Below are 25,913 nucleotides of genomic sequence, written 5' to 3'. Positions count from 1 at the left end.
TAATTCTCACTACACTCTTATGAGGTAGGAACTATCATTTTACAGGCAAGAAATGGAGGCCCAGAGAGGTGAAGTCACTTGCCTAGAGTTACACAGCACATGACTGGCAGAGCTAGGATAAGAATGCAGTGTGTGGGCTTCAGAGCCTGTGATTTGAATTATCTTAAATAAGGTATGTATGTCAATATATGCACACATAGATGGCCACATGCAGGCAGACACTGGGCATTTACTCCCAATGGGCAGACCTGGGATCTAGGAAGCCTAGGCTTACATTCTGGCCCCACCAGGTAGTGGCTGTGTGAACTTGAGCTAGTGATGAGAAAGCGTCAGTGTTCTCATCTGGGAGTGAGGACAGAATAGTGCCCAGCTCATGGGCCTAGTGGGAGGATTATGTGAGTAAAGCTCATCGAACAAGCCTGGCACATTGCAGGGGCTTGTTCTGTTATCAAAACAAAGCCCCCCTGATCTTTGCAGACATCGACACTTCTAGAGACACACTGGAAGCAGAGACACACAAATCACATTGTAACATATTTCACAGGCACCTGGCACTTATGCCTATGTGGGCTTCTTCCTCCACAAAGACATCTTTTAAGTTATATTTCATGACTGCATTGGTATAAAAACAAATAACATTAAATATGAAAACATTTTCTTTTACAATTTCAGTTTTTTCTCCTTATTTTAAAAGAAACTAAACATTTTTATGGGCCCCTAAAATTGTCATCGGCCCTAGCACTGTGCCTGCTGTGCCTAAGGGAAAAGTTGGTCTTGGACACACACACACACACACACACACACACACACACACACAGAGTCTCATTCAAATGCACACACACAGACATGCACACCTACCCACAGAGCATGGGATGGGCAAGGCAATTATGGGGCTCAGTCTGGGGAGCTCCCAGGAGGAGGGAGACTTGGGTGTGTAGAGAGGGCAGGACCTCTGGGCTGGCTCCCCAGCGTTTGGCTCTGCATGGGAAGTGGGCAGGGAGAACCCTCAGCCTTCTGCCCCCACAGGTGAGAGGTGTGGTGGCAGTACTAGCTTGGCTTGCTCAGTGCATCCTGTAAACAGCGCCGGGCCGGGCTGACTCTGCCAAAAGAAGGCCTCAGCATGTCCTTCCATCCTTCCTTTGGTAAAACCCCGCTACACTGTTCCTCAGTTTCCCCATCCACAGAGCAAGAAGGTTGGATGGCTGTGGGCTCTGCAATTTAATAATAAAAATGAGAAAGAGGAGGATGGCTCTGAAAGCAAACCCTTAGTAAGCTGTGCCCAGTGCTTTCACTCGCATTATCTTTGTTAATCATTGCACCACACCAGCCCCATAAATAGGTTATGTTATTCTCCCCATTATATGGAGAAGAAAACTGAAGTACATGGAGGTGAAGCCTGAGAGCAGTGCTTTTCAGCTGCTAGTGTGACCACAGTTCACCTGGGGATCTGGTTACAAGGCAGACCTGATGTAGTATTTTTCATTTCCAGCAAGCCCCTGGGTGATGCCAAGGCTTCCGCTCCAAGAGAAGGCTCTGCAAGTGTTTCTGAAAGATGAGAAGAGAAGGGGTATGCATGTGTGGTTGTATATCCTGGTGCCATGACTATGACCTTTGTGAGGGTAGAGCCAGGCTGGTTAGTAACTGCTGGCTCCTCAGTGCCCAGCACTGAATAGTGAGTGTTACTGCTGGCTGGGCCAGCTCCCCACTGAGCAGTCCTGGAGGGCCTCCTGGAGGGGGTGTCTGCGGAGTTTCAGGAAGGCAGAATGATCCAGATTGGGGACTCTTAGCTTAACCCTCCCAATAGCCTGGCATTCTGCATGGAAACTCCTTACTCACCATGGCTCAGTGCTGACCCCCCTAGTCTCACCTCTCCCCACTCCTCTTCATCGTTCCACGTGTCATGGTCTCTCTGCCTTTTCTTCAGGTCTTTGTATATGCTTTTCCCTCTACCTGGAGCACTCTTCCTTTGCTTCCTATGGCTCATACGCTTCCTCCGGCTCATACGCTTCCTCCAGGTCTCAGCTCCTATATCCCTTCCTCCAGGATCCCCCTAAGCCTAGGCTGGGTCAGTTCTCCACCCCCTATCATCCCACCCCCGCAGGACCCTCCTCCCAGCTCTGCATGTCTGGGGACAGACCTGTCTCCCCCACTGGGCTGGGCTGTATTATTATTGAGGCCTGGGCTGAGGCTGTCCTGGTAACTGCCATGTCCCTAGCACAGTGCTGGCCACCCAGTAGGTACTCAACAAATATTTGTTGGTCAAATGAATCTTCACCATTCACTCATTTATTTATTTATAAACTCTGACAGATGGTCTCAGACAGAAACCTAGCTGGGCCTCTCTGTTCCTTTGCCATCGCATTGGCTCACGGAGGCAGATGTTATAGATCAGATGACAGGCAGGGAGACTGTGTATGGATTTGGGGCCTGGCTCCAGGTGTAGATGAACAGTCAGCCTGCCCGTTCTTCCTGCCTGTTCCCAAGGAGGAACTGGAATAAGCTGGTGACCCTGGGTGTTCCCAGGGGTGGTGTGGGATGGCGTGGACACGTTTGTTAGGGGTGGGAAGAAGGAGGCTTGGTTTATAGAACCGGGGAGACAGATAGTCAGATGTACGTGCAGGTGAACACAGGTGCACACGCACAAACCTTTCATCTTTGTCTGCACTGACATACAGATAACTAAGCGAACACACAATTGTACACACAGAGCTACACACACACTGTTGTGCATACACGTCACAGAGGTGTGCACACACCAAACCACACAGATAATGACAGGCATACACCTTTGTCTGTCTGCACAGACACACAACTGGCAGAGCCAAGCACCCCCACTGCCAGTAAGATCCCCAGAGCTGTGTGCTCCCAGGATTTCTTAGATATCCTTTGTGCAGAGGTCCACCCACAGTCGCAGGGGCACAAAGAGCCTCCACAGACTTGCTCAGCTCAGTGAGGCTGGAGCAAGCCAGGAGGGCTTCCTGGTGGAAGTGGGTCTAGCCAACTACTGTCAAGTCCTGAGAAGATTTAGATAAGGAGGGAATCCCCTAGAGCACTCTCTCCCTCTCCCTACTGCACATGCAAGACCAAAGAGGAAGCAAGAGAGACTGTGGGTAACTAAGAGGAAGCACTAGACCAAGGTGGTGAGGATGACTGTTTTGGACACCTTTTCAGCTGGCCTTAGGATGAAAATAATATGTGCTGTATTAACAATATGGCTGACAGTCATTTGAGAAAACTAACCATGGGTCAGGTGCTACATTATACAGATCAGTATTTTCTTTTTAACCTTCCAAAATCACTAACTGTAAAGAGGGCACTAGATGTGTGACCCTGATCAAGTAACTTAACTTCTCTGAGCCCCAATTTCCTCATCTGTAAAGTGGGATTAATAACAGCACCTCCCTCCTGCCGTTCTTTTGAGGAGTAAATAAGTTTATGTGTAAAATGTCTAGAACAGTTCCTGGCAGAAAGTATGTCCCTGTAAGTGTAAACTATTACAGCAGCAATGATTTCTGTTGCCCCCACTCAACAGATAAGGAAACTGAGGCCCAAACCCTTAGGGAACTTGCCCAACCTGTGGGCTTGTGCGGAGTGAGGCCTGGGTGCCAACCCAGGTAGTGAGGCAACAGAGTCCCTAGGTGGCTGGAGGCCTGGCCTCCCCATGCTAGGGTTCTGAGTGTGCGTGTGTGCACGCTTTGTATAGAGATTACATTGTTCCCCAACCCCGTGGTTCTCTGCGCAATCACCCAGACCTTATCCCACCCCCAGTGGGTTATCCAGCCGCTGCCCACAACCTGCAGCCTCCCGGTCAAACCCACACGGGCTTCCTCTTCTCCGCCAGGGGCCTCCCCACCAGCTCTCCTTTCCACACTCTCCTTGCACCTTGAAGGCGTCTGCGGCTGGGGGGTTCTCTGGCTGTAGCCGCCTGTTCCCTGACTCAGGCCCCTTGTCCCCTCACTGACCCCAGTGTGGCCTGCTCGGCCCCCGCAGCCAGACAGACACGCGGGGGTGTCATGGGGGTGGCTGCAGCGGGCCACGTGCCCAAGCCCGCGGTGGCTGAATTCTGCTTGTGATTCAGTACGCTTGTCTGGGCCGCCAGGGGTGTCCTATCTGGGTGATGTCAGCGGTCAGGTATGCGGCCGGGGTTTCTAGGAGGTGACTCAGGCGCCTGAGCTGCCCTCTGCGTCCTGCAGACACTCTGGGCATCTGTCCAGGTTAGGCAGCCGCCTAGCCGCCTAACGCTCCCTTCCGGGCCCCCTCAACGCCCTCCCCAGCCCTGAGCTGTGGGAGCAGTGGGATGAGGGACAGAATGAGGCGGGTCCCAGAGTCTAGGGCCGCACACCAGCCCTGGCAGCCCATCAGGCCCTCCCACCTACCCCAAGACTAGGACTCACAGGTTGTTGTGGGATGAAAATTATTCATTCATTTATTAATCCAATCATCCATTCAAACACATTTACTCAGCACCTCCCTTATGTCAGGCACCCTAGGCACTGGAGACAGAGCTGAGAACAAGGCAAATTCCTCACAAAGCCCCTAACAGAGTCTATACACTGTGTTATTATTATTGCTATTGTCACCCCCCCACCCCACATTTCACCAGCCTGCAGGACTCAGGCTGGTGTCTGTTTCTCCAGGCAGCTCTTCAAACAGTTCCAGCGCCTTTTCATCAGACAGTCCTTGGAGGAAGTTCTTCCTGAAATCCAACCTTTAACCAGCCTGCTTCAGCAGGTCCCCTTTCTTCCCTTTTTGACTTTCTGCATCTCCAGTCCCATTGAATGATTTGAACCTATTCCCACCCCCAAACTTCACCCCGAATCTGCCTTCCCCAGAACCTGAGCTGCACAGTGATGGTCATGATTGGACCTTGTAGCCATTAAGTGCTGACTGAATACTTACACCAGGATCAAGACTTTCAGATATAGCTTCATTTGGTCACAGCCACCCCTGGAGGAAGTTTATTATCATGCCCATTTTATAGGAAGGAAAATGAGACCCAGGAGTATTTTGGTACCTACTAGCTCCTGAGTCCACACAAGACCTGAGTCCATAACTTGAGTTCTGGAAACATACATACAGGGACATACAAAGAGAAAATGAGAATACTGCTGACAATCATAAGTGGGATTTTGTACAATCATAAGTGGGGAATTGTGGGAAATGCCATGAATTTCCAAATGTTCTCTATATTAACTCATTTACTCCCCATAACACACCCATGAATGGGTACAATTATTATCCCTATTTGACAGATGAGAAAACTGAGGTACAGAGAGGTCCTAATGCACAGAGAGAACCACACAGTTCAAGTCCACAAATATTGGCTGAAGCCCGGCAAAGCTACACAGCCAGACACAGCTACAGCGACCCTCCTGTGCTCAGACCCACAAAGACACACACAGGAGACCACCATTCAGAAGCACAGAACCATTCACACAGTTACACAGACACGTGCACTTGATATGGACACACGAGTCCATTGATTCCTTTACTCAAAAAATTACTGAGTACCTACTGTATGCAGGGTGGTGCTGGGGACTCAGCAGTGACCACAACAGCCCTGGGCTCTGTCCTCAAAGGGTGCACAATCAAGTGGGGGGGGGGAGACAGACAGTAGAGAAACAAATAGAGAATTAGAAATTGTAATAAATGCTGTAATTGGGATAAAAAGAAAACTCGGAGAGCTAATGTGTTCACAAACACAGGTACCTGCCAAGTTACACACAGATGACATATACAGAGATCCAGAAATGTAAGTTAGAGGCAAAACCATGCACATCCACAGGACACTCATTCTTACACAATCAGCAGGGCTCCAAATACCTAGGCATCCTGATAAACAAATGCAAACTGGGGAAACCCTCACTCAGGCCAGCCGTTGCTCTCACATACCATAGAGGAAGCCCTCATGATCACGCTCTCACACAGGAAATACCAGATGTCACTGGCAGAGTCACTCACCTACAGTCACATCCATTCACACTGTCACACATCCAATTTCTTCTCTCTGCTTGGAGATTCGCCCCAGTCCTGATCACATGAAGCTACTGGATGGGGGGTGGTGGGTGTGTGTGTTGGGGATGAGTTATTAGAACCTCCCAGCTGTGGACAGCTTCCCGGACACAGGATGGAAGGACCGCGGGCTGCCTGTCTGATGAAAGAGGCTCCAGAAAGACAGGCAAGAGAACCTGAGGGGAGCGGGGAAAGGAACGGGAGGGAGCTTTCGGGCTGTGACTCCGAGTGTATGTGGGTACTGCTTGTCCACCGTGCGTCTGTCTCCACTGGTTGGGACCCCATGCGCACCCGAAAGTCTGAGGCAAAAGCGGCAGGCCAGAGAAGTGTGCTTGTGTCTGTTTTGTTCGTTATGGTTTGGGGGAATATGAGACAGGCACGGCGCGGGAGACGCGGGACGGACAGACATGCCGGGGAGGAAGGGGCGCAGACGGACAGATACCCAAGCGGAGGTGGTCCGGGGTCAGACAGGAGGAGCGGGCGAAAAGCAGACTGCGGCTGTCTAAAGGGAAACCAGCAATTTGGGGACCCAGTTCTCCCCCGCTCCCATCACCGCAGCCCCCACATCCCGGGCTCCCGGTCGGCCCTTCTGTCGGCCCGGGCCGGTCCTGGTTGCGCCTTCTGCGGCCGCGCGGCCAGGCCGGGAACAAACAGCCTTCTCGTTGCTAGGCGACGGCGTTCCACAGCCCGTCTCGTCACCGCGTCTGCGCGGGCGGGGTGTGGGGCGCACGGAGACGGCGGCCCTGTCGTTTGTTGACGTTGCCTGGCAACCCGCTAGGCGCTGCTGGGCAACGCAGGCCGATTGTTCCCTATCTTAAAGGGGCAGAAACATTTTACAAGCTCCGGCTCCGGCCATGAGGCGCGTCTGAGGTGCTGCAGGGAAAACAGAGGGTCGCTCGCTCCCTAGACGTAGGGGAGATATGGGGGATTGGAGGCTAGAGAAAGCATATGAGGGGAAAGCTGTTGATATTTGAGCTAAAGTATTTGAGATGCTAGTGTTAGATTGCACGTGTGCATGGGCGCACGCACTTGTGTGCACGTCCGCTGGGGGAATGGGTGGCAGAGGTTAAGGGCTAGAGAGACTTGGGGTCAAATACCTGCTCTGTGACCTCGACCTGTGATTCCCTTTCTCTGAGACTCTTTCCGTCCTGAAATGGGGGCGATAACATCACCCACCTCCAGATTTGTGACTATGAAATCCTATTAAGCACTTAGTACATAGTAAATGTTCCAGACTTAATGGGTATAATTATGTTGTCTAATAACTGAGTTCTGTCCCTACCTCACTGGGTTTTGGAATAAATGAGACGATGTTTGTAAGGTACTTACTGCAGCACAGTGCACTCAATACACGGGGGCTGTTGTATTATTACTGTTGTTTTTATTATTTCCTCCGCTCTGTAAAGGAACACATGATAGGGCTTTGGGAGTCATTGTCTTTTTTAGTGACTTGGGTGCAAAGGCTATGGACTCAGGGTTGAATCCTATGGTTGAAATCATTGTCCTGCTGGATCCTGCTCCTTAGGACCTGACTCTCTGCTTCCTCCTCAGTGAGACTGGTGACCCCTCACATCTCACAGTCACTTCCCTGTAACTAACGGTCCTGGGTTAGGGGTTCCCTCTTGTTGGGCATGTCCAGTCTGTGCCCCGTATCAGCAGCATGACTCATGGGGCTATGTTATGTAAAGCTCCTAGGTTCTGTACAGAGGGCAGGTTATATAAACATGTTTAACGTGCATCTAACATATCAGGCCTGGGGAGGGACCCTGGCTTGGTAAGCCTGCAACTGCCAAACAATGGCACCAGCTGCTTCTAGGAAGTAGGGCCTATAAAACGTGGACTATTTGTGTTCTCTCTCATTGAAAAGAAAATGTGCCCCTCTTGGAGTCTGTCCTCCTAAATGGCTGTGTGTGTCTCTCAGTCTCTGCCTCTTAGTAGGTCTCCATCTCACTTTGCATCTTTCTGACCCTTATATCTCTGTCTCTGTCTCACCATCTCTATGTATCTCTGTCACTCTCTGTCTCTGTTCTGGATTCCCTTTCTGGGTCTCTTCCTCTCCCCAACACCCCAATACCCTCCACCTCCGTTCTCATTCACTGAGTCTCTGGATCCCGAATCTCTATCCATATCTGGTTCTCTCTGTGTCTTTGGGATTCTCTATTATTATTTAACTCCCAAACTTTTTCCCAAAGGGATTCCAAGGAGAATCTGGAAGCACCAAGCCCCTCGTTGTTGATTGCTGTGTGATATTGGGGTGTGCCCTCTTGTTCTCTGGGACTCTGCTCTTCCCTGTCTATAAAATTATTAGGTTGGGACAAAAGTATTGTGGTTTTTGCAATTATTCTTAACCTTTTAAACTGCAATTACTTTTGCACCACCCTATAGGTGGAATAACTACTGCAAGCCCACAGGGGTCCCAATCAGCTTTTTTAAAAAAAGTCCCAGGGAGCTTTTTAAAGGCAGATTTCTCCAGGCCAGCACACAAAAGCTGTTGGTCAACATCACAGAGGAAGAGATGGTAGGGGACATGTCAGATGAGATACTCTCCAGGTGATTCTGAGCAGCCAGCCAGAACTGCTGGCCTGAGGCCTCCACACACTTGTCCCAGTGCCAGGTTCTGAAGTCACATAATAGATGAGGTTCCACAGAGACACACAGCCAGGGATAAAAGTGATTTCTACTGCAGGTAGAGGATCCTGAGTGTGGAGGAGTGAGAGAGACAGAGCTGGTGGTGAGGGCGGGGCAGAGAGAGACAAAGATAGCAAGACAGAGGCAAGGAGAGATAGAGACAGGATAGAGACAAAAAGATACAGAGACCTAAAGAGACAGAAAGAAAAACTGTGTTTTCTGCACATTGCCTGAAAACTTACCTCCACAATGGAGGGCCGTGAACCTGTGTGACTGTGAATGCATGACTATGTTTAACAGGTCGCTGCAGGCAGCCCTTGGGGTGTGCCGGGTCCAGTGCTGGGATAGTGTGGGAGGCAGATGCTGGGCTGGAAGGTTCTGGGTGGACCCTCTCTACGTGTACATGCCTGCCTCTAAGCAAGTGTCCCGGGCCAGCACTGATGACTGCCTGACAACCCAAATACCAGTCAGGCAACATTCTCCTGTTAGGCCACCACTTTCTATACCCACTGGGTGTGGCTGATGAGGAAATTGTTCTAGTGGTCCTAGGGCCCTCATGGATGAGTTTGGTGTAGCTCCAGGCACTGAGGGTATTGTGTCTGGGTATGTGGACTTGAAAATAATTGCCCTAATAGACAAGTACCATCTTTGGAACCAGACTGAGCTGTGAGTCTTAGGGCAAGTGGAATGACCTCTTTGGGCCTCTGTTTCTGCATCTGTCAAATGGGGATGATAACGATGTCTATGGGGATGTTGTGAGCACTGCCTAATATAATGGGAACTCCTGCCATCTACTGAGGGCTTGCCACGAATGTGCTTGTCAGCAAAGTCTGCAGCTGTAAGTTCAAACACTTCCAGAATGGGATCCCGCTACCTCTAGTCCAAGCACCATCCCCTCTCAACTGGACCATTGCCTGGGGCTACTACTCGCTGGTCTTTCTGCCTCCCAAAGTCTATTCCCCACACACAGCCAGAGGGATGCTATTACAATCAAAGTCAGTTCATGTCCCTCTTTTGTTTAAAACCTTCTCATGGCTCTTGACCCACTCCGAGTAAAAGTTAAAGGCCTCACCGTGACCCCTAAGGTCCTGCACACTCTGACCTTACCCTCTGACCTCATCTCTGCCACTCCCCTCTCCTTGATCTCTGCCCAGGCACAACCAGCCTCCTCCCTGTTCCTCCAGCATGCCAGACATTCTCCCATCTTCAGGCCTTTGCACGTGCTGCTCCCTCTGATTGGGATGCTCTCCACCCAAATACCTGCATGGTTTCTCCCTCACCAACTTCCAGTCTTTGCTCAGACATCACCTTCTCGTGCAGTCCTGTCCTGACCACCCTATTTAAAATGGCAACCCCACTTCTCCTTCTCTCTTACCTCCCCCAGCGCTTACTACTTTCCAATGTGCTGTATAATTTGCTTATATCTGTATTGTTCAGCACCCCCTTCCCCATTCCCAAAGTGTAAGCTCCCAGGAGGACAGAGAACTGTGTCTTGTTGTATTGTGTACCCAGCACTTACCGCAGTGCTGGCACATACATAGTAGGTGCTCCGGAAATACCTGTGGAATGAGTGAATGACAAATGGAATTGTGCTACAAGCTCTATGATGGCGCATTCACTGAATCGTCAAAGCAGCCCTATTGTGACAACAACCCTATTTCCTAAGCTACCCATTTTTCAGATATGGAAACTGTGGGACAGGGGAAGTCACTGTGACAGAGCACAAAGGCCCTGAGACCAGAGGTAGATCATCCTGCCTTCAGGGGCATCCCTGTGGGCCTGGGCTTGTCTGTGTTTTAATCTCACGATCTCCGTGTTTATTTCCAGGCCCAGTCCTTGCTACTCGGTCGCGTGATCTCGTAATCACTGCGTCCCAGACAGCTCCCAGTGGCTCCAGCTTCCACCAATTTCTCCGAGTTTTTGCTTGGGGTGGGGGGCGTCCCTGAATCTCTACTTTCGTATTGCTGTCTCTCAGTCTCTGGGTCTCTGCGCCCTGTAGGCCTCTGGGGCAAGGGCTCCCGGCTCGCTGCGCCTGCTCCGCCTCCATGCGCAGCTCGGTTCTGGAACTGGTACAGGCCGCCTGGGGCGGGCGGGGCCTGTTGCCCGGAAACCAATGTTTTGCCACCGCAAACTGGGTCTCTGGGCCACCGCGCGGGAGTGGGGGGAGCGGCCTGGGAACCCGCGCCGAGCGTGGGAGCGGCCCCAGCCTGATGTGCAGAGGGGCTGGGAGGACGGGAGGCTGTCTGGGGCGGTGTAGGGGGCTAACGGGGGACACGATTGGGATATTGGGACAGTTTCAGGGAGACAAGAGGGGCTAGGTGGCTGGGATTGGGGACGAGAAAGAGTACAGGGGTCTGTTTAGGAGGTGGGGAGGAGTCCGGGGAAAACAGAGATCATGGGGGAAGCTTGGGGGAGCCACCGGAGGAGACTGGGAGGGCAGGGGTAGGAAAGTAGGGTGAAGTTTGGCCGGGGGGGGGGGGGGGAGAGGCGGGCAGGATTGGTGAGTGAAGGAAGGCACGGGAACCTGGAACTTGAGGACATTCGAGAATCACAGTTGACGTGTTTGAGGGCAGAGAGTTTAGGGCAGGCCAGGTGTAGGCGGCAGATGTTTGCAGTATCGGGGAAAGAGCTGAATTGTAGGGGGTACAAGAAGTGAGGGTTTGGGGAAGATAAGGATCTCTGAGACGGAGGAGGCTGAAACGGGCCGGAACCAAGGCTGAATCAGAGGGGGCTCCCTTGCCACTTCCAGGCTCCTGGTGGGAGGGCCGCTCCCTGCCCATTGTCCCCGGCCTGGCCAGGAAGTCCGGTGACATCTCTGGGGACACGACGTCAGGTTATGTAACACCGCCAGGCCCAGGGGAGGGGCCGGAGTCAGAACTCCCGGGTTCCTCTCCACGCCCCCGCGGGTCAGGATCCCCCAGCAGCTTGTGACTTCACAGGTGGGAGGAGTCCATCGGAGGCGCGAACTCCAGAGGCGCGATTTTCTTGCTGCCACCTACCCCACACTCAGATCTAGGACTGGGAGCTGAGACCCTGGGTGGGGAGAGGGGCGTCCCTAGCGACGCTGTTGGCTGAAGTGGCCTGCTGGTCAAGGCTATTACCCTAGTGTAAACTGAGTGCCAGGGCGTGCTGATCCCTTTCATCTGATCCATTCATTCAGCTAATATGTATTGAGCCCCTACTGTGTGCCAGTTACCAACCTACGTGATGGGGACACAGCAGCAGACAAAACAGAAGTCCTTGAGCCCAGCAGTCCCTGGACTGACCCCATTCTGAGCCCAGATTGCACCCCAGCCACACCTCCTTGAAGCCAGACCTCTTTCACTAGACACAGTCCCAAAATGTGGATCCTCACAGCCAACCTCTGGGAGACCCTTCCCTAATGCAGGGGCAGAACACATCTCTCAGCTCCTGAGTCCCTGGTCTCAGTATGACTGTATCCATGTTGCCCCCTCCCCCACCCCATGGACTGTCACTTCCTCCTATTCTCATCTCCCCCACAGGGCATGACTAGAGATGCTGGTTTTAACAGGCAGTTGGCGATTCACTCAGACGTCAGAAGAGCCTGCTATGCTATCATAGTGTCCCTGAGATGTCATCAGGCAGCCTCAGTCTCCTCCAATAAACACCTGTGGGGCCCTGTGGGACTGAGGAGGAGGCACTGCCCTCTTACTACCTCAGCCCCCCCAAAGGGATTGATTTACGTCCATGCAAACCCTTCATCAGAAGACTCTGGAAGGCACCTTCCTGGCTACCTTCACTCCTCCTCCAGGCAGCCTTCCTTTAATTCAACTCCCTGCTGCCCGCCTCCAGTTCCCTGGGCTCTGGCCTTTTGGACCTTCCCTTTCTGAGCTCACCCACTCCCACTCAGTTTGCCTTCAAGTTTGAAAAGCCTTCAAAGCCAGGCCCTCGAAAGGACATCCCTGCACCTCTTCAAGCCTCAGTTTCTACCTCTCTAAACATGGGCATAGTAGTGGTAATTTGAGCGAGGTCACTTCTGTGACAGACTTAGCACAGGCTGGGGACATTATGAGAGCTCAGTGAATACTATTGGTCAAGGTACATAAGAACTAGTTAACAGTAACAAGTGGGGATCAGAGGGAGTAGGGAAATTTACAAAAGGGCATTATATACCTTGAAAAAGTATTTGCCAATATTTTTTTTAAAAACTCTTTTTTTATTATTTAAAAATTACCATCTCTGGACTGATTTTGAAACGTATCTGGGCCTCCTTCACCCACACCTGCTCCTTCCTTCTCCTGAGTCTCACCTCAGGGAAGATGCCACCATCCACTCTGTGGATGACCTGGACCTTATCCTGGGGCCCACCTTCCCCTCACAGCCTTTCAGCCACCAGGTCTGGGCCTTCCTGTCTCTTGACTGTCTTTCAAATCTGCCTCCTCCTCCTCCCTAAGTCCAGGCCCCTCCTCTCCTCAGTTTACCTCCAGGATACAGCCAGAAAGGTCTTACTAAAGTATAAACCCTGTCCCTCTCCTGCTCGGAACCTGTGCCCTTGGGGGAATAGTCCAGGCTTCTTACAACAGCCCATGGGACCAGTTTGCTCTGGTCCTTACTGACTTTTACAGCCTCCTAATTCCTTGATCCCAAACACACGATTCTTCTTGCCTTAAAGGATCTTCCAGTTCAATCTCCTTGCTTGGTGGCTGAGTTCCTCAGCCATCCAGACAACATAACAATTGGGCATCTGGCTGAAACCTGGTGTCTTCTACAGACAGGACCTTACCACCACTTAAGGCTGCCTTCCATCCATAGCCAAGCATTTCTGCCTGAACCAACATCTGTCTACGTCACCCTGCTCCCTGGGGCCACACAGGACAGGGCAGTTTCTCTGTCCTGTGATATTTTAGAGACTAGAAGTTGCTGACTAGAAGGTGTTGCCTTTGAACCTTGAGATGATGCATGCAATGTAAGATTCTTGAGGCTGATTCTTGGAGTAGGCACTGAAAGAGTCACAGAATTTCAGAAGGGGAAGGTGACGTAGAGGATTCAGATGCAAAAGGGGGACCTAGGTCCAGAGAAAGCAAGGTTCTGGCTGCTTCCACTGCCTGGAGCTGTTGTGTCCAATCACTGACTTGCAAGCCAGGAAAGACTCACAGAATTGGGATTGGTGAACAAAAGGATGGGTGCCAGGCTGGGCCCTGACTCTGGTGACACAGAGACCCCAACCTTGGTGACAGACCGATGTCTGTCCCCAGCCTGAGCCCCCACCCTGGCCCTTGGCTGAAACCCGAGGCTGGGCACAGGATGAGGAAACTGGCCCAGACTCAGACCTAAGGCCACCACGTCCACTATAGAAATAAACCAAGAAGTCAGAGCTTCACCTCAGCCCTCTCTCTGCTTGCTGGTCTTGTGTCTGAGTTCCGGTGACCTCCCCTCCTCACCTCATAGAAGTTGGCTGAAGACTGGAAGGATTTGGAAGAGACTGGTGCCGTGGGTAGGGAGGAAGAATCGGGACAGGGCTTCGGGATGGGTAGGTTGGGGACATAGCTGGGGGAGCAGGGCTGGAAATAAAGATTAGGATAGGGAAGGGGAGGGATAATAGGGCTGAGGGATAGAGGGAGGGGGACAGGAGATGAGGGGTGTAGGGAGCGGTGGGGAGAGGGGAGGGATGAAGCAAGGCCGGCGACAGGTTGGGGGATGAGGGCTGAGGTCGCAGTTGGGGTCAGTGCGAACGCCAGGACCGGGTGGGGACAGCGGGGCCCGGCTGAGCCCAGCACCACTGCCCCCCCGCCCCCCGCTGCCTCCCCTTCCGCTCCCCGGAAGCGCTGAGTCGTCCTGCCTTATCTGGGGGCCGCTATTTCGGGCTCCGCTCCGAGTGCGGCGACTATTTTTAGTAGTGCTCGGGTAAAAATGGAGCGGGCGCCGGGCGGGTTCCCGAGGCCGTGCGCGCCCCCTCGCGAGAACGGGGGCCGGGGGCGCGCGCCTGAGTCACCACCTCCCGCCGCCCCCCTGCACTGCGAGGGGCACGGATCGCTGGCTCCGGACACCCCGCATCCTTCTGGGTCCCTGGGCGCCTGGAAGCCGGCAGGATCAGAATATTCCAGGAACATCCGGACGTATCCACCGGCGTTCCAGCGGCTGACGGCGGACGTTTGGGCGGAGGCGCCCCTGGTGGCCCCCGCGGGTATCGCAGCTGGAGCTGGGCCGTGAGTCCAGCCGTCCTCCCCAACCCCCACTCCCCACACATACTTATTTTCTAAATGAGGAAACTGAGGCCGGGAGAGGAACTGTTTGGGGCCTTGTAGCCTGAATTGCAAAGTACGATCATTCAGCTTCAGCCTGGACACCCCCCTTCATGGAGAACTCACTACCTATCATAAAACTAGGCACTATTTCTTTTTATTGGTAGTGTTTATCTAGTCCTTCACCAAATCTGTGTCAAGGATCACCTGTGTGCCAGGCCCTGTGCTAGATGATGGGAACGCAGCAGTGAACAAAATAGAGAGGTCTGTCCTCGTGAGGCTGACGTTCTAATGGGGAGACAGACAGTAAATACAGAAGGTGATTTCAGATTGTGGTGTGATAAACACTGAGGGAAAAGTAAAATGGCATGATGTATTAAAATAAAGGGGATATTTTAGTAAGAGTAGTCCGGGAAGGCCTTTCTCTGAGGAGGTGACACTTAACTGCAACCTGAATGATGAGATCAGGCATTTTAAAAGACCTGGTTTAATTCAATTCCTTCGTCCCATTTCACAGATCTGGAGACAGAAGCCTGGAGAGGACCCAGGTGGGGGCTCAGCTTGCAGAATGTAGATTACATGAGCATCCACTGGGTGATTGTTCAGCTTCAGGTTGGTCCCATCCTGTGTCCGGGAGCTTATGTCCACCCAGCACACAAATACCATTCATCCATCAGCAGTAGTAGTAATATTGGTTACTATTTTTAAAATAATAGCTACCATTTATCCAGCACCTACTCTGTGTCAACACTCTGCTAAATGCCTCACCTGCCTTGTTTCACTGAATTCTTACCCTAAACCTAGAAGGTGAGGTACTGTTCCCATGCCCTATTAACAGATGAAGAAACCTGTTTCCCCTCTCCCTTCCCTCCCAGCCACATGGGAGGGAAAGGAACATGACTCAGGCCTGGCCAATGAGAGCATTCCAGTTCTTCTGCCCTCTGATGACAGTGATTGATTCAGGGGTGGGCATGTGATCCATTTGGGCCTGTGAGTGATGGAACCACTGGGCAGGAGAGCTTTCTTTCCACTGGAGTCACTGAGAGTAGGGTGTGAGCGCAGAGCTGCTGGTGCCATCTTTGCTACCTCGAGGAAAGTCTTCCTGAGAAAAAAAATCAAATATGGAACACAGAGGTTAGACAGTGACTTCATATCATCATTTGAGCTCCTGGACCAAGCTGTGACTGAAGGCAGTCTTACCCCCTTAATCTTTTTTTAACATGAGCCAGTACATTTCCATAAACTAGTTTGCACTTGAAGCTGAGAGACTCCTGATTAATTCACTTTCCTTCACCAACCCGCCCCGGGAACTGGTCCTGACACTTTCCACTGCCCCTAGTCCTTGAGAATGGACCACTGTAACGCCTGAAGCCCCCGTTCATCACATACTGCTCCTGTGGACTCATGGACTACTTGTGTGCATCTGGGCTCCCCCACTGGGCGGTGGGCTCCCCCACTCCTGTGGGAGCTCTGAGTATGCTCATTTTTGTGTCTTTCGGATAAGAACCGGGCACCCAGGCTGCTCTCTTGGGCAGGGCCACTTACCACAGTCATCGCTATCTGGTGGTGAGGCTACGTTACTGTCCCTCCACTGTCTCCCACTGTTAGGATTTCAGCCCTGTTTTGAGCTCTGAAGGCCTCCCAGTCTCAGCCCCCTGCCACCATCTCTTCCGCACTCTAGTCCTAAGTGAAGTGTCTAGCAGTTCTTGGAAGCCTCCCCATGGATGTCCCACAGGATTTCACCCTGACCTAAACAACTTCCTTCCTGTGCCTCTTCGTCCCAGGTGTCCAGCGCAGGCATAGGCCCACACTGACCCTATCTCCTGGACCAGAGGCCTGGGCCTCCTCCTGGATGTCTTCCTCCACTTACCTCCCATAGCTTATCACTCCTTTCCTTTCTATCTTTTAAGGATTTTATAGTTTCTCCCTTCTCTCCCTCTCTACTCGATCCCCTCCCCCCACTTATACCTGCCCTCCCTGGTCTCCTGCCTCAGTCCCACCACCTCTCGTCTAAAAGGATTTTGCTAAACCAGAAACCTGCCCTGTCAGATCTTTCCCTAGCTCAAAGCCTGCTGTGGCTCCCCAGTGCTCCAGTTCCTAGAGCTACAAGGCCCTCCGTGACTTGAACACTGCTGCCTTCTTTAGCCTCATCTCTTGCTGTCCGCTTTCCCAGACGCACATTCACTCTGCGCTCAAATAATACCCGAACTGCTTGCCTGTTCCTAAATGCATCATGTCCCAGCATGCCTCCAGACCTTGAATGTTCTGTTCCCTCTGCCCAGAATATCTTTGCCATCCTTCTCCACCTAGTGAATATTTTCAATCCTTCAAGGTCCAACTCAATCATCCCCTCCCCTGAGAAACCTTGCGTGACTCCCTGCACCTAAGCTGGCCCCCTCCTCGCAAGAAACCTGGTCAGTGCGGCTCATTCTCTGCCGGGCAGTGTGTGCTGGGCCCTTTGCACACACAGTCTCACTGGGACAGAAACATCCCAGCTTCTGGGTGAAGAAACTGAGACTAAGCAGGGACAAGTGACTCACCGAAGGAAACACAGGCCTGAGAGGGGACAGAGTCAGGATTCGAAGTCATGACCTCACGCAGCCTGGCTCATCCAGTTCTGTTGAGTATCTCAGTTTTGTGAATTTTTGTTTTATAACATTCTCAATAGAGGCAACATGTATATAATTTATGAATAAAACATATTGCACGTACAGAGTCCTGGGTGGCATTGTGGCCTCTGTTAGTTAATAGCTTCTTCATCCAGGTAAGATTGAAGCAGGAAATTCAGAGCATCCTCTAGAGGCCACACTACATTTTTTTTTAATTACATTTGACATTCAATATTACATTAGTTTCAGGTGTACAACATAGTGATGGGACATCTATATACCTTACGAAGTGATCCCCCCCGATAAGTCTAGGACCCACCTGACACCATACATAGTTATTACAGTATTGGTGACTCTATTCCCTATGCTGTACTTTACATCTCCATGACTGTTTTGTAACTGCCATTTGTACTTCTTTTTTTAAGTGTGTTTTTCCAAGACCCATCAGCTCCAAGTCAAGTAGTTGTTTCAATCTAGTTGTGGAGGGCGCAGCTCACAGTGGCCCATGCGGGGATCGAACCACACCGCGCTCCGACCAACTGAGCTAAGCGGCCGCCCCCGAATTGTACTTCTTAATCCCTTTATCTCTTTCACTCAGCCCCTCAAGGCCCCTACCCACTGGCAACTGTCAGTTTGTTCTCTGTATCTATGAGTTTTTTCTGTTTTGTTTGTTCGTTTCTTTTGTTTTTTAGATTCCACATATAAGTGAAATCATGTGGTATTTATCCTTTTCTAACTTATTTCACTTAGCATAATACCACGGGTCCATCCATGTTGTTGGAAAGATTTAAGTCTTTTTATGGCTGAGTAATATTCCATTGTATACATGTGCCACATCTTCTTTCTGCATTTGTCTGCCGATGGACGCTTGGGTTGCTTCCGGCTTGGCTATTGTAAATAATGCTGCATTGAACATAGGGGTGCATGTATCTTTTCGAATTAGTGTTTTGGATTTCTTTGGCTAATTACCCAGAAGTGGAATTGCTAGGTCATAAGGTAGTTCCATTTTTAATTTTTTGAGGAGCCTCCGTACTGTTTTACTGTTTTCCATAGTGGCTGCACCAATCTGCAATCCCACCAACAGTGCACGAGGGTTCCCTTTTCTCCACATCCTCGCCAACACTTGTTGTTTGTTGATTTGTTGATGATCAGCATTCTGACAGGAGTGAGGTGGTATTCATTGTGGGTTTTTTTTTTTATTTTGCATTTCCCTGATGATTAGTGATGTATTGGCCATGTATATGTCCTCTTTGGAGAAATGTCTATTGAGGTCCTATTGAGGTCCTCTGCAGGTCACTTTTTTTTTTAAGATTTTTTTTTTAATTTGGGAAGGGGAACAGGACTTTATTGGGGTACAGTGTGTATTTCCAGGACTCTTTTTCCAAGTCAAGTTGTTGTACTTTCAATCTTAGTTGTGGAGGGTGCTATTTAGCTTCAAGTTGTTGTCCTTTCAGACTTAGTTGTGGAGGGCGCAGCTCAGCTCCAGGTCCAGTTGCCCTTGCTAGTTGCAGGGGGTGCAGCCCACCATCCCTTGCGGGAGTCCAACCGGCAACCTTGTGGTTGAGAGGACGCGCTCCAACCAACTGAGCCATCCGGGAGCTCAGCGGCAGCTCAGCTCAAGGTGCCGTGTTCAATCTTAGTTGCAGGGGCACTGCCCACCATCCCTTGTGGGACTGGAGGAATATGAACTGACAACCTTGTGGCTGAGAGCCCACTGGCCCATATGGGAATCGAACCGGCAGCCATCGGAGTTAGGAGCATGGAGTTCCAACCGCCTGAGACACCGGGCCGGCCCCTGCAGGTCACATTTTTGACATGAGCATCCGTCGTTCTGCTTGAATGTGTTTCTTACATGGATTATTCCAGAACATCACAAGAAATCCCAAGGCTCAATGGCAAACAAATGTCACACTAGCACCCAATGTTTTCCCAGATGGAGAACACACTGATGGCAAATTCCACGGAACAGAGCTTTCCACGAGAAATATGATGTGAATCATGTGTCTGAGTTTAAATTTCTTAGTAGCAGCACTAGAATAAGGAAAAAGGAAACAGATGAAAATAATTTTGTTCACGTATTTTACTTAACCATTGCATAATATATGCAAAATACTATTTCAACGTGTCCTCAGAAGCAACAATTATTAATGAGATATTTTACATTCTTTTTATCGCACCAAGTCTTCAAAATCTGGTGTGAATTTTACATTCACAGCACATCTCATTTTGGACCAGACATGTTTTGAGTGCTCAACAGCCATATGTGGCCAATGGCACAGCAGTGGGCAACGGCTTGACCATGCGTCTGGAAGTGTGGCTTCTTCAAAGTCCAGATTTAAAATGTGACAGGAGACAGCATGGCTCACAGGCAAGACCCTAAACTCTGAAGCCAGATTGTGGGGTTCAGATCCTAGCTCTTGAAACTTCCAAGCGCAAGTCCAACCTCTCTGCACCTCAGTTTATTCCTCTATAAAATGGGTAGTCACCAACGAGATTTCATAGGGATTCTGTCAGTAATACATTAATTCATAGATATTTACAAACACTTAGAAGGGCCTGGCACATATTAAGTGCTGCATAAATGTTGGCTTTTATTATTTGAAGTTTGTGAAAGAGAAAGTTTCTTAAATTCACGTTAACAGTTGAAGAATGAAAAACTCTCTTCAAGACTTCCCATCCTCAAAGTGGAGATGTCCACGTGAACGTGTGAACACGCACAACCTCTAACAACCACTTGGACGTACAGGCTACTCTAGGTTCTCGAGGGCGAGTGCTCCAGCAAGCGTGTGCCATCACAAAGCTTTGGACACTTCCCAATCTAAACTCCCCACATTTTCTGTTTTTTTTCTTTTTCTCCTTCTTCTCCTTCTTCTCCTTCTTCTCCTTCTTCTCCTTCTTCTCCTTCTTCTCCTTCTTCGATTTATTGGGGAAGGGGAACAGGACTTTTTTTATTGGGGAACAAACAGTGTGTACTTCCAGGACTTTTTTCCAAGTCAAGTTGTTGTCCTTTCAATCTTAGTTGTGGAGGGTGCCATTCAGCTTCAAGTTGTCCTTTCAGTCTTAGTTGTGGAGGGTGCAGCTCAGCTCCAGGTCCAGTTGCCCTTGCTAGTTGCAGGGGGTGCAGCCCACCATCCCTTGTGGGACTCCAGGAATTGAACTGGCAACCTTGTGGTTGAGAGCTCACTGGCCCATGTGGGAATCGAACCGGGCAGCCTTCAGAGTTAGGAGCATGGAGCTCTAACTGCCTGAGCCACCGGGTCCGCCCTCTTTTTTCTGTTTTGATCTTTGCAGTGGGCTGACTGGTGGGCCCCTCCCCTCACAAGATTTGTCCACCTGAGACTGTGAATGTGAGCCAATTTGGAAAAAGCATCTTTGCAGATGTAATTAAGGTATGGATCTCGAGATGAAACTATCCTGGATTATCTGAACAGGCCCTAAACTCAATGCAAGTGTCCTTATAAGAGACAGAAGAGGAGAAGACACAAACACATAGGAGAAGGCCATGTGAAGACAGAGGCAAAGATTGGAGCGAATGGCTGGAGCTACCAGAAACTGGAAGAGGCAAGGAAGGATCCATCTAGAACCTTCAGAGGGAGTGTGGCCCTGCTGACACCCTGATTTCAGATTTCCGGCCTCCAGAACTGTGAGAGAATAAATTTCTGTTCTTTTAAGCAACCAAGTTTGTGGTAAATTGTTACGGCAGCCACAGGAAATTAATATAATCTGTTTGGGGGCCTGTGTCTTCTACCCTGAAGGCATAGTTTCTGTGGCTTTCAGGCGCCATCTCACAGGAGGAAACTGAGGCTTGGAAAGTGGGTGGAGCCGGAACCAGATCTCAGGCCCCAGAATCTTATGCAAGATCCAGGGGTCACTGTGGAAACTTGAAGGGTATTTTGCTTGTTAAAAAAAACATAGAATGCACATTGGGTTTTCTTTTAAGGCAGTGGCTGAGAACACAAGCTTTGGTTGGAGTCCTGGTTTGGCTGCTTACATGCTGTGTGGCCTTGGTCAAGAGACTAACTTCTCTGTGCCACAGTTTCTCCTATAAATGGGGATAATAAGAGAAGTCATCTCAAAAGGTTGTGATGTGGAATATATGAAAATTGATCAACATTGCCATTTGACATAGTCCCGGTAGTCTGCAAATGCTGTAAGACAAGAAAAAGAAATAAGGTACAAAAATTAGAAGACAAGAGATAAAACTGTCATTTGGATCATTTTCGAGGAACAACTAAGACAATCAACAAACTATTTTAATATGCGAATTTGGCCAGATTGCTTGTCAAAAGGTCAGCCAACAAATTTAATAGCATCAGTCAACTAGAAATTATAATGGAAGTACGATAAGGAGTTAATAAACTAGAAAAATACCATTGGTGTCTACACTGGTGACTCTCACCTTTCAATCTTGAGTCCAGAGCTCCCTCCTGCTTACTTGATAGTCCTACTGGCATGTCTCGAATGTTTCTTCAACCCTGAGAGGCTGTCAGAATTCTCAACCTTCTTCCCCAGTCTGCTCTTCTGGTCCACATTCCTTCCGGTCTCTCCAACCTAAGCATTCGTCTTGACTCCCAATCAACGTAGTCCTGGCTTCCATCTGATTTTCCCTGGACAGCTGCAGTTTCTTCTTCCCCGGGTTTCCTCCTTTCATCTTTGTCCCCACTACAGTCCATTTTCCATTCAGAATAAAGTGCAAAATACCACGGCCTTCAAAGCCTTATGTGATCTGGTCCCTTGATTGCCCAGCCTCTTTTCTTGCCACTCTACACTTGTTCGCTGTGCTCCAGCTGCACAGGCCTTCTTTATGTTTCTCAAACTTACCGAGCAATTTCTTACCACGGGGCCTTTGCACAAGCTGTTCCTGCTTGCCTTGAAAGCTTTCCTTCCCTTCACCTAGCAGATTCCCGGTCATCCTTTACATCTCTTCTTAAATGCTCCTTTGACAGAAAAATGTCTCCTTCCCCGCCATTCTCCAACCCCAATTAAAATTATGTCCCTATGTTCTTATCTTCATGGCACTTGTCAGGTTTAATAATTCAGTGATTCTTAAACTTCTTGATCACAGGGTCCCTTATGCTCTTAAAAATTATTGAGGACCCCAAAGAGCTTTTGTTGATGTGAATTAGATCTATCAATAAATATTCACTGTATTAGAAATGAAAATTGATAAATATCAGAAATATTTAATTCATTTAAAATAATAAAAAACAATGTCATGTTAACATATATCATATCATTTTAATTAAAAATAATATTTTCCAAAATAAAAAAATTAGTAACTTAATTTCTAAATTAAGAAAATTAGCTCAAGGAGAGCTCAGATATTCTCCGAGCCTCGGTTTCTTCATCTCTAATATGGGGATCATGATGATGAAAATAATAAAAGCACCTCCCTCCTCGGGTTGTAGTGAAACCCATAGGTGGTAACTCTGAGAATCACTCCTGGCATGTTGCATACAATAAACATTTGCTATTATAATTTAGGAAATGTCATTTTCTATTATTACCAACACTTTTTTCATGCAATTAATTTCTCCAGAGGCCTGACTTTTCTGGGCAGTGCTGGGGACATGGTGATGACTAAGAAGGGCCTGGCCTTGCCTCCCATGAAGGGACTGGACCCCCAGTCCAGTGGGTCACAGAGTTTTCATTTGTGAGGCATATTACCCTTATAATCAGGTCCCAGAAGAGCATGAGTTCTAAAGACTAAGTAGTCAGGGAATGGCTTGTAGACAGTGAGAACAGCATGCAAGGAGCTATACAGCAAGTGGAGAGAGGGACATGCTCTGGCCTGGTGACTGGCCAGGTGATTATGTCCATTCCTTTTCCCCCAGGACGTCTCTATCCTTTTGCTGGTGAGATGTAGGTGTGCCTATCTGGTTCATCTCCTCTCCTTCCCAACCTCTCTTCCTGTACAAAGTTAGTTCCCAGATTCTGGGCTCTTTGAGGGAAGTTCCACCTCGGATCTAACCTCAGTCAGATTTCCATGCTGCAGATCCTCCCTTTTGCCGTATATCCAGCCACAGTAGTAACCGGTGGAAACTTGGGACTTCTCAGTAGAAGAGGTGCCCAGGAGGGTTCGAGGTCGGCTCCTCCACTGTCCCCCATTCGGGGACCGCCGCTCCGGGCCGGGTGAATCAGTCTCCGCAGCTCCCGCGTCATCCTGGCGGATCCGAACGACGCTATTTCGGGCTTCGGGCGCTATAAATAGAGGCTCGCGGAACGGAGCCGCCTCCCTCCACTCGGGCCCCCCTGCGTCCCCGGCCATGCAGCGATAGCCCGGCCGCGCGTCACCGCGGCTAAGTTTAGAGGCGGGAGGGGACGGCAGCCGGGTCACTGCGCCCCTCGGCCGCGCTGAGGTTTCCAGAGCCTTCGGTCTAGCATCTCTCCGCCCCAAGCCCAGAGCTTCTTGGGCGGAATTAGGGTTGGGGGGGGTCCCTATAGTTTCCATCCCCACCGCACCTCTACCCAGCTCAGAGAAAACTGGGAGTTGGGATTAGCAGAAGGTTTGGGAGTGGAGCCGAAGCCGGACTCGAGGAGTCGCGGGGGAACTTGGGGTTGGGGCTGGAGTTTGGAGCTGTTGTGAGGACGCGGAATCGGAGTGCGGACCGCTGGAAAATTCGAACTCACAGTCTGGGAGCGGGGAACACTCGAATCCGGTATCCGAAAGCTCAATTTGCCAATCGAGTGTAGAAATCAAATTTACAAATAATGTAGAACCGAGGGCACCTCCCTCCCCCTTAACTAATGTAAAAAGGCTCAGAGATAAATTAACCGCACGCCGCGGGGCCTTTGCCACACTTTTGCGAAAGAGAACTGAGTCTGGAGGAGCAAAGCGATCAGCCACCGCTTTCCGCGGGGTCTTGTCCCCTTGTGAGTTCTGACTTCTGGCGAAGCAGCTCCTGATGTCCTCTGGTGGGGCTCCATCGCCCTCTGGCGGAAAACGCACGAGGTGCAGGTCTGTCTGGCAGTTCATTTCCCAGCGGGAAAAACTGAGTCCCGCCCAGATTGAATTCATAGAAACGCTCTCTGAGCTTGGATTCAAAGACACATTTCCATGATCCTTCTCTACGTCGCTGGGGCTCAGTTCCCACGTTTGTCAAATGAGCTCAGTTTCCACAGTTATCTAAAGGGGGGGTGGTATTGTGAGGCTCATAGTACTACTAAGTGTTGAATCTACAGTAGATTCCTTCAAAATAGCTTATTGTACTGTACTCACCTGTTCACTGAAAGGAAGCACTTTATGGCTTCCCTATGGTGTATCCGAATTGCCAGCATTACTACTGTTGTGCTTTGGGGCCATTGTCAAGTAAGATAAGCGTCATTTTAACACAAGCACTATGGTACCGCGACAGTCAATCTGATAACTGAGACAGTTACTACGTGACTAACGGCAGATAACATATACAACGTGGACACGCTGGCCAAAGGGATGATTCATGTCTAGTGGAATGGAGCAGGACAGTGTGAGAATTCATCACGCTACTCAGGACACGGCACAATTTAAAACATGAATTGTTTATTTCTGGAATTTTCCATGTAATGTTTTCGGGTCATGGTAGACTGCAGGTAACTGAAGCCGCAGAAAGCAAATCCGTGGACAAGACGGGACTACTGTGTTTTGATGGTAATCCAGTTGATGGCAATATTTATTATTTATAGAGTCCGTCCAGTGACTGTGTGGCCCCCTTCCCCCTCTCCTGTTTCGTAGCACTCTTCTATCTTCTTAGCATGTGTGGCTGTCTGAAAATCTTATTTGTGGCTTTCTTTCTTACAGTCTGTGTCCCCCATGAGAATATCAGTTCCAAAGGACAGGGACTTGGTCTGATTTGCTCACAGCTGTGCCGCCAGTGCCTGCACATATGTAATTATTCAAGGAATGAGTGAACCAGTCCATCTCAAGACAGGTCTGTGTGGTCTTATTGAATTCTCACAATCTCAGCAGTAACAGATGGGGAAACTGAGACTCCCAGTGGTGAAGTCCCTTGCCTTAGGGTTTGGGGTCTGTGCTTTGTTCATTCACAACACCAGGTTGGTAGCTCCTTCTGGGTGCCCAGCCCTGTGTAATGGCATTATGATATAATGGCGGCCACAACAGCTGCTGCCGCCCAGGACTTGGTCAAGGGTTATTTTATTTATGTAACAAGTTTGAGTATAGCACCATGTGCCCAGTACAGTTTTAGGCACTCTACGCATAACTCATTCCATCCTCATAATATTTATATTATTACTCTCCCCATTTTAGAGATGAGCAAACTGACACACATACAGAAGCTGAGTTGCTGGTTCCAGGTCATACTGCTGTGAGTGACCCTGGGGAAAAATTACAGCCAGTGATGATACTGCTTATGAAGGAAGGAGAATCGGGGGATGGTAGATTTCTCATCAGCAACCCAAAAGTTGGAGAGGAGGACCACTATCTTCTAACCTTGCCAGAAAAGTTACTAGGAACCCAAGGAAC

General features: G+C 49.9%; 1 protein-coding gene across 1 annotated transcript in view; it reads left to right on the top strand.

Moving 5' to 3' along the window:
* Positions 1-6,046: 6,046 nt before the first annotated feature.
* ERCC1 (ERCC excision repair 1, endonuclease non-catalytic subunit) overlaps positions 6,047-25,913 on the top strand; it is a 36,628-nt gene continuing 16,761 nt past the window's right edge. The window contains exon 1 of the mRNA XM_081031110.1: positions 6,047-6,178. The gene's annotated coding sequence lies outside the window, so the exon portion shown is untranslated. The remainder of the gene's footprint in view (positions 6,179-25,913) is intronic.

The sequence above is a fragment of the Rhinolophus hipposideros genome (genome assembly GCF_964194185.1).
Source record: "Rhinolophus hipposideros genome assembly, chromosome: 21".
Classification (NCBI taxonomy): domain Eukaryota; kingdom Metazoa; phylum Chordata; class Mammalia; order Chiroptera; family Rhinolophidae; genus Rhinolophus; species Rhinolophus hipposideros.
The sequence above is the reverse complement of the archived record's forward strand: the minus strand, read 5'-3'. Positions and strand labels throughout refer to the sequence as shown.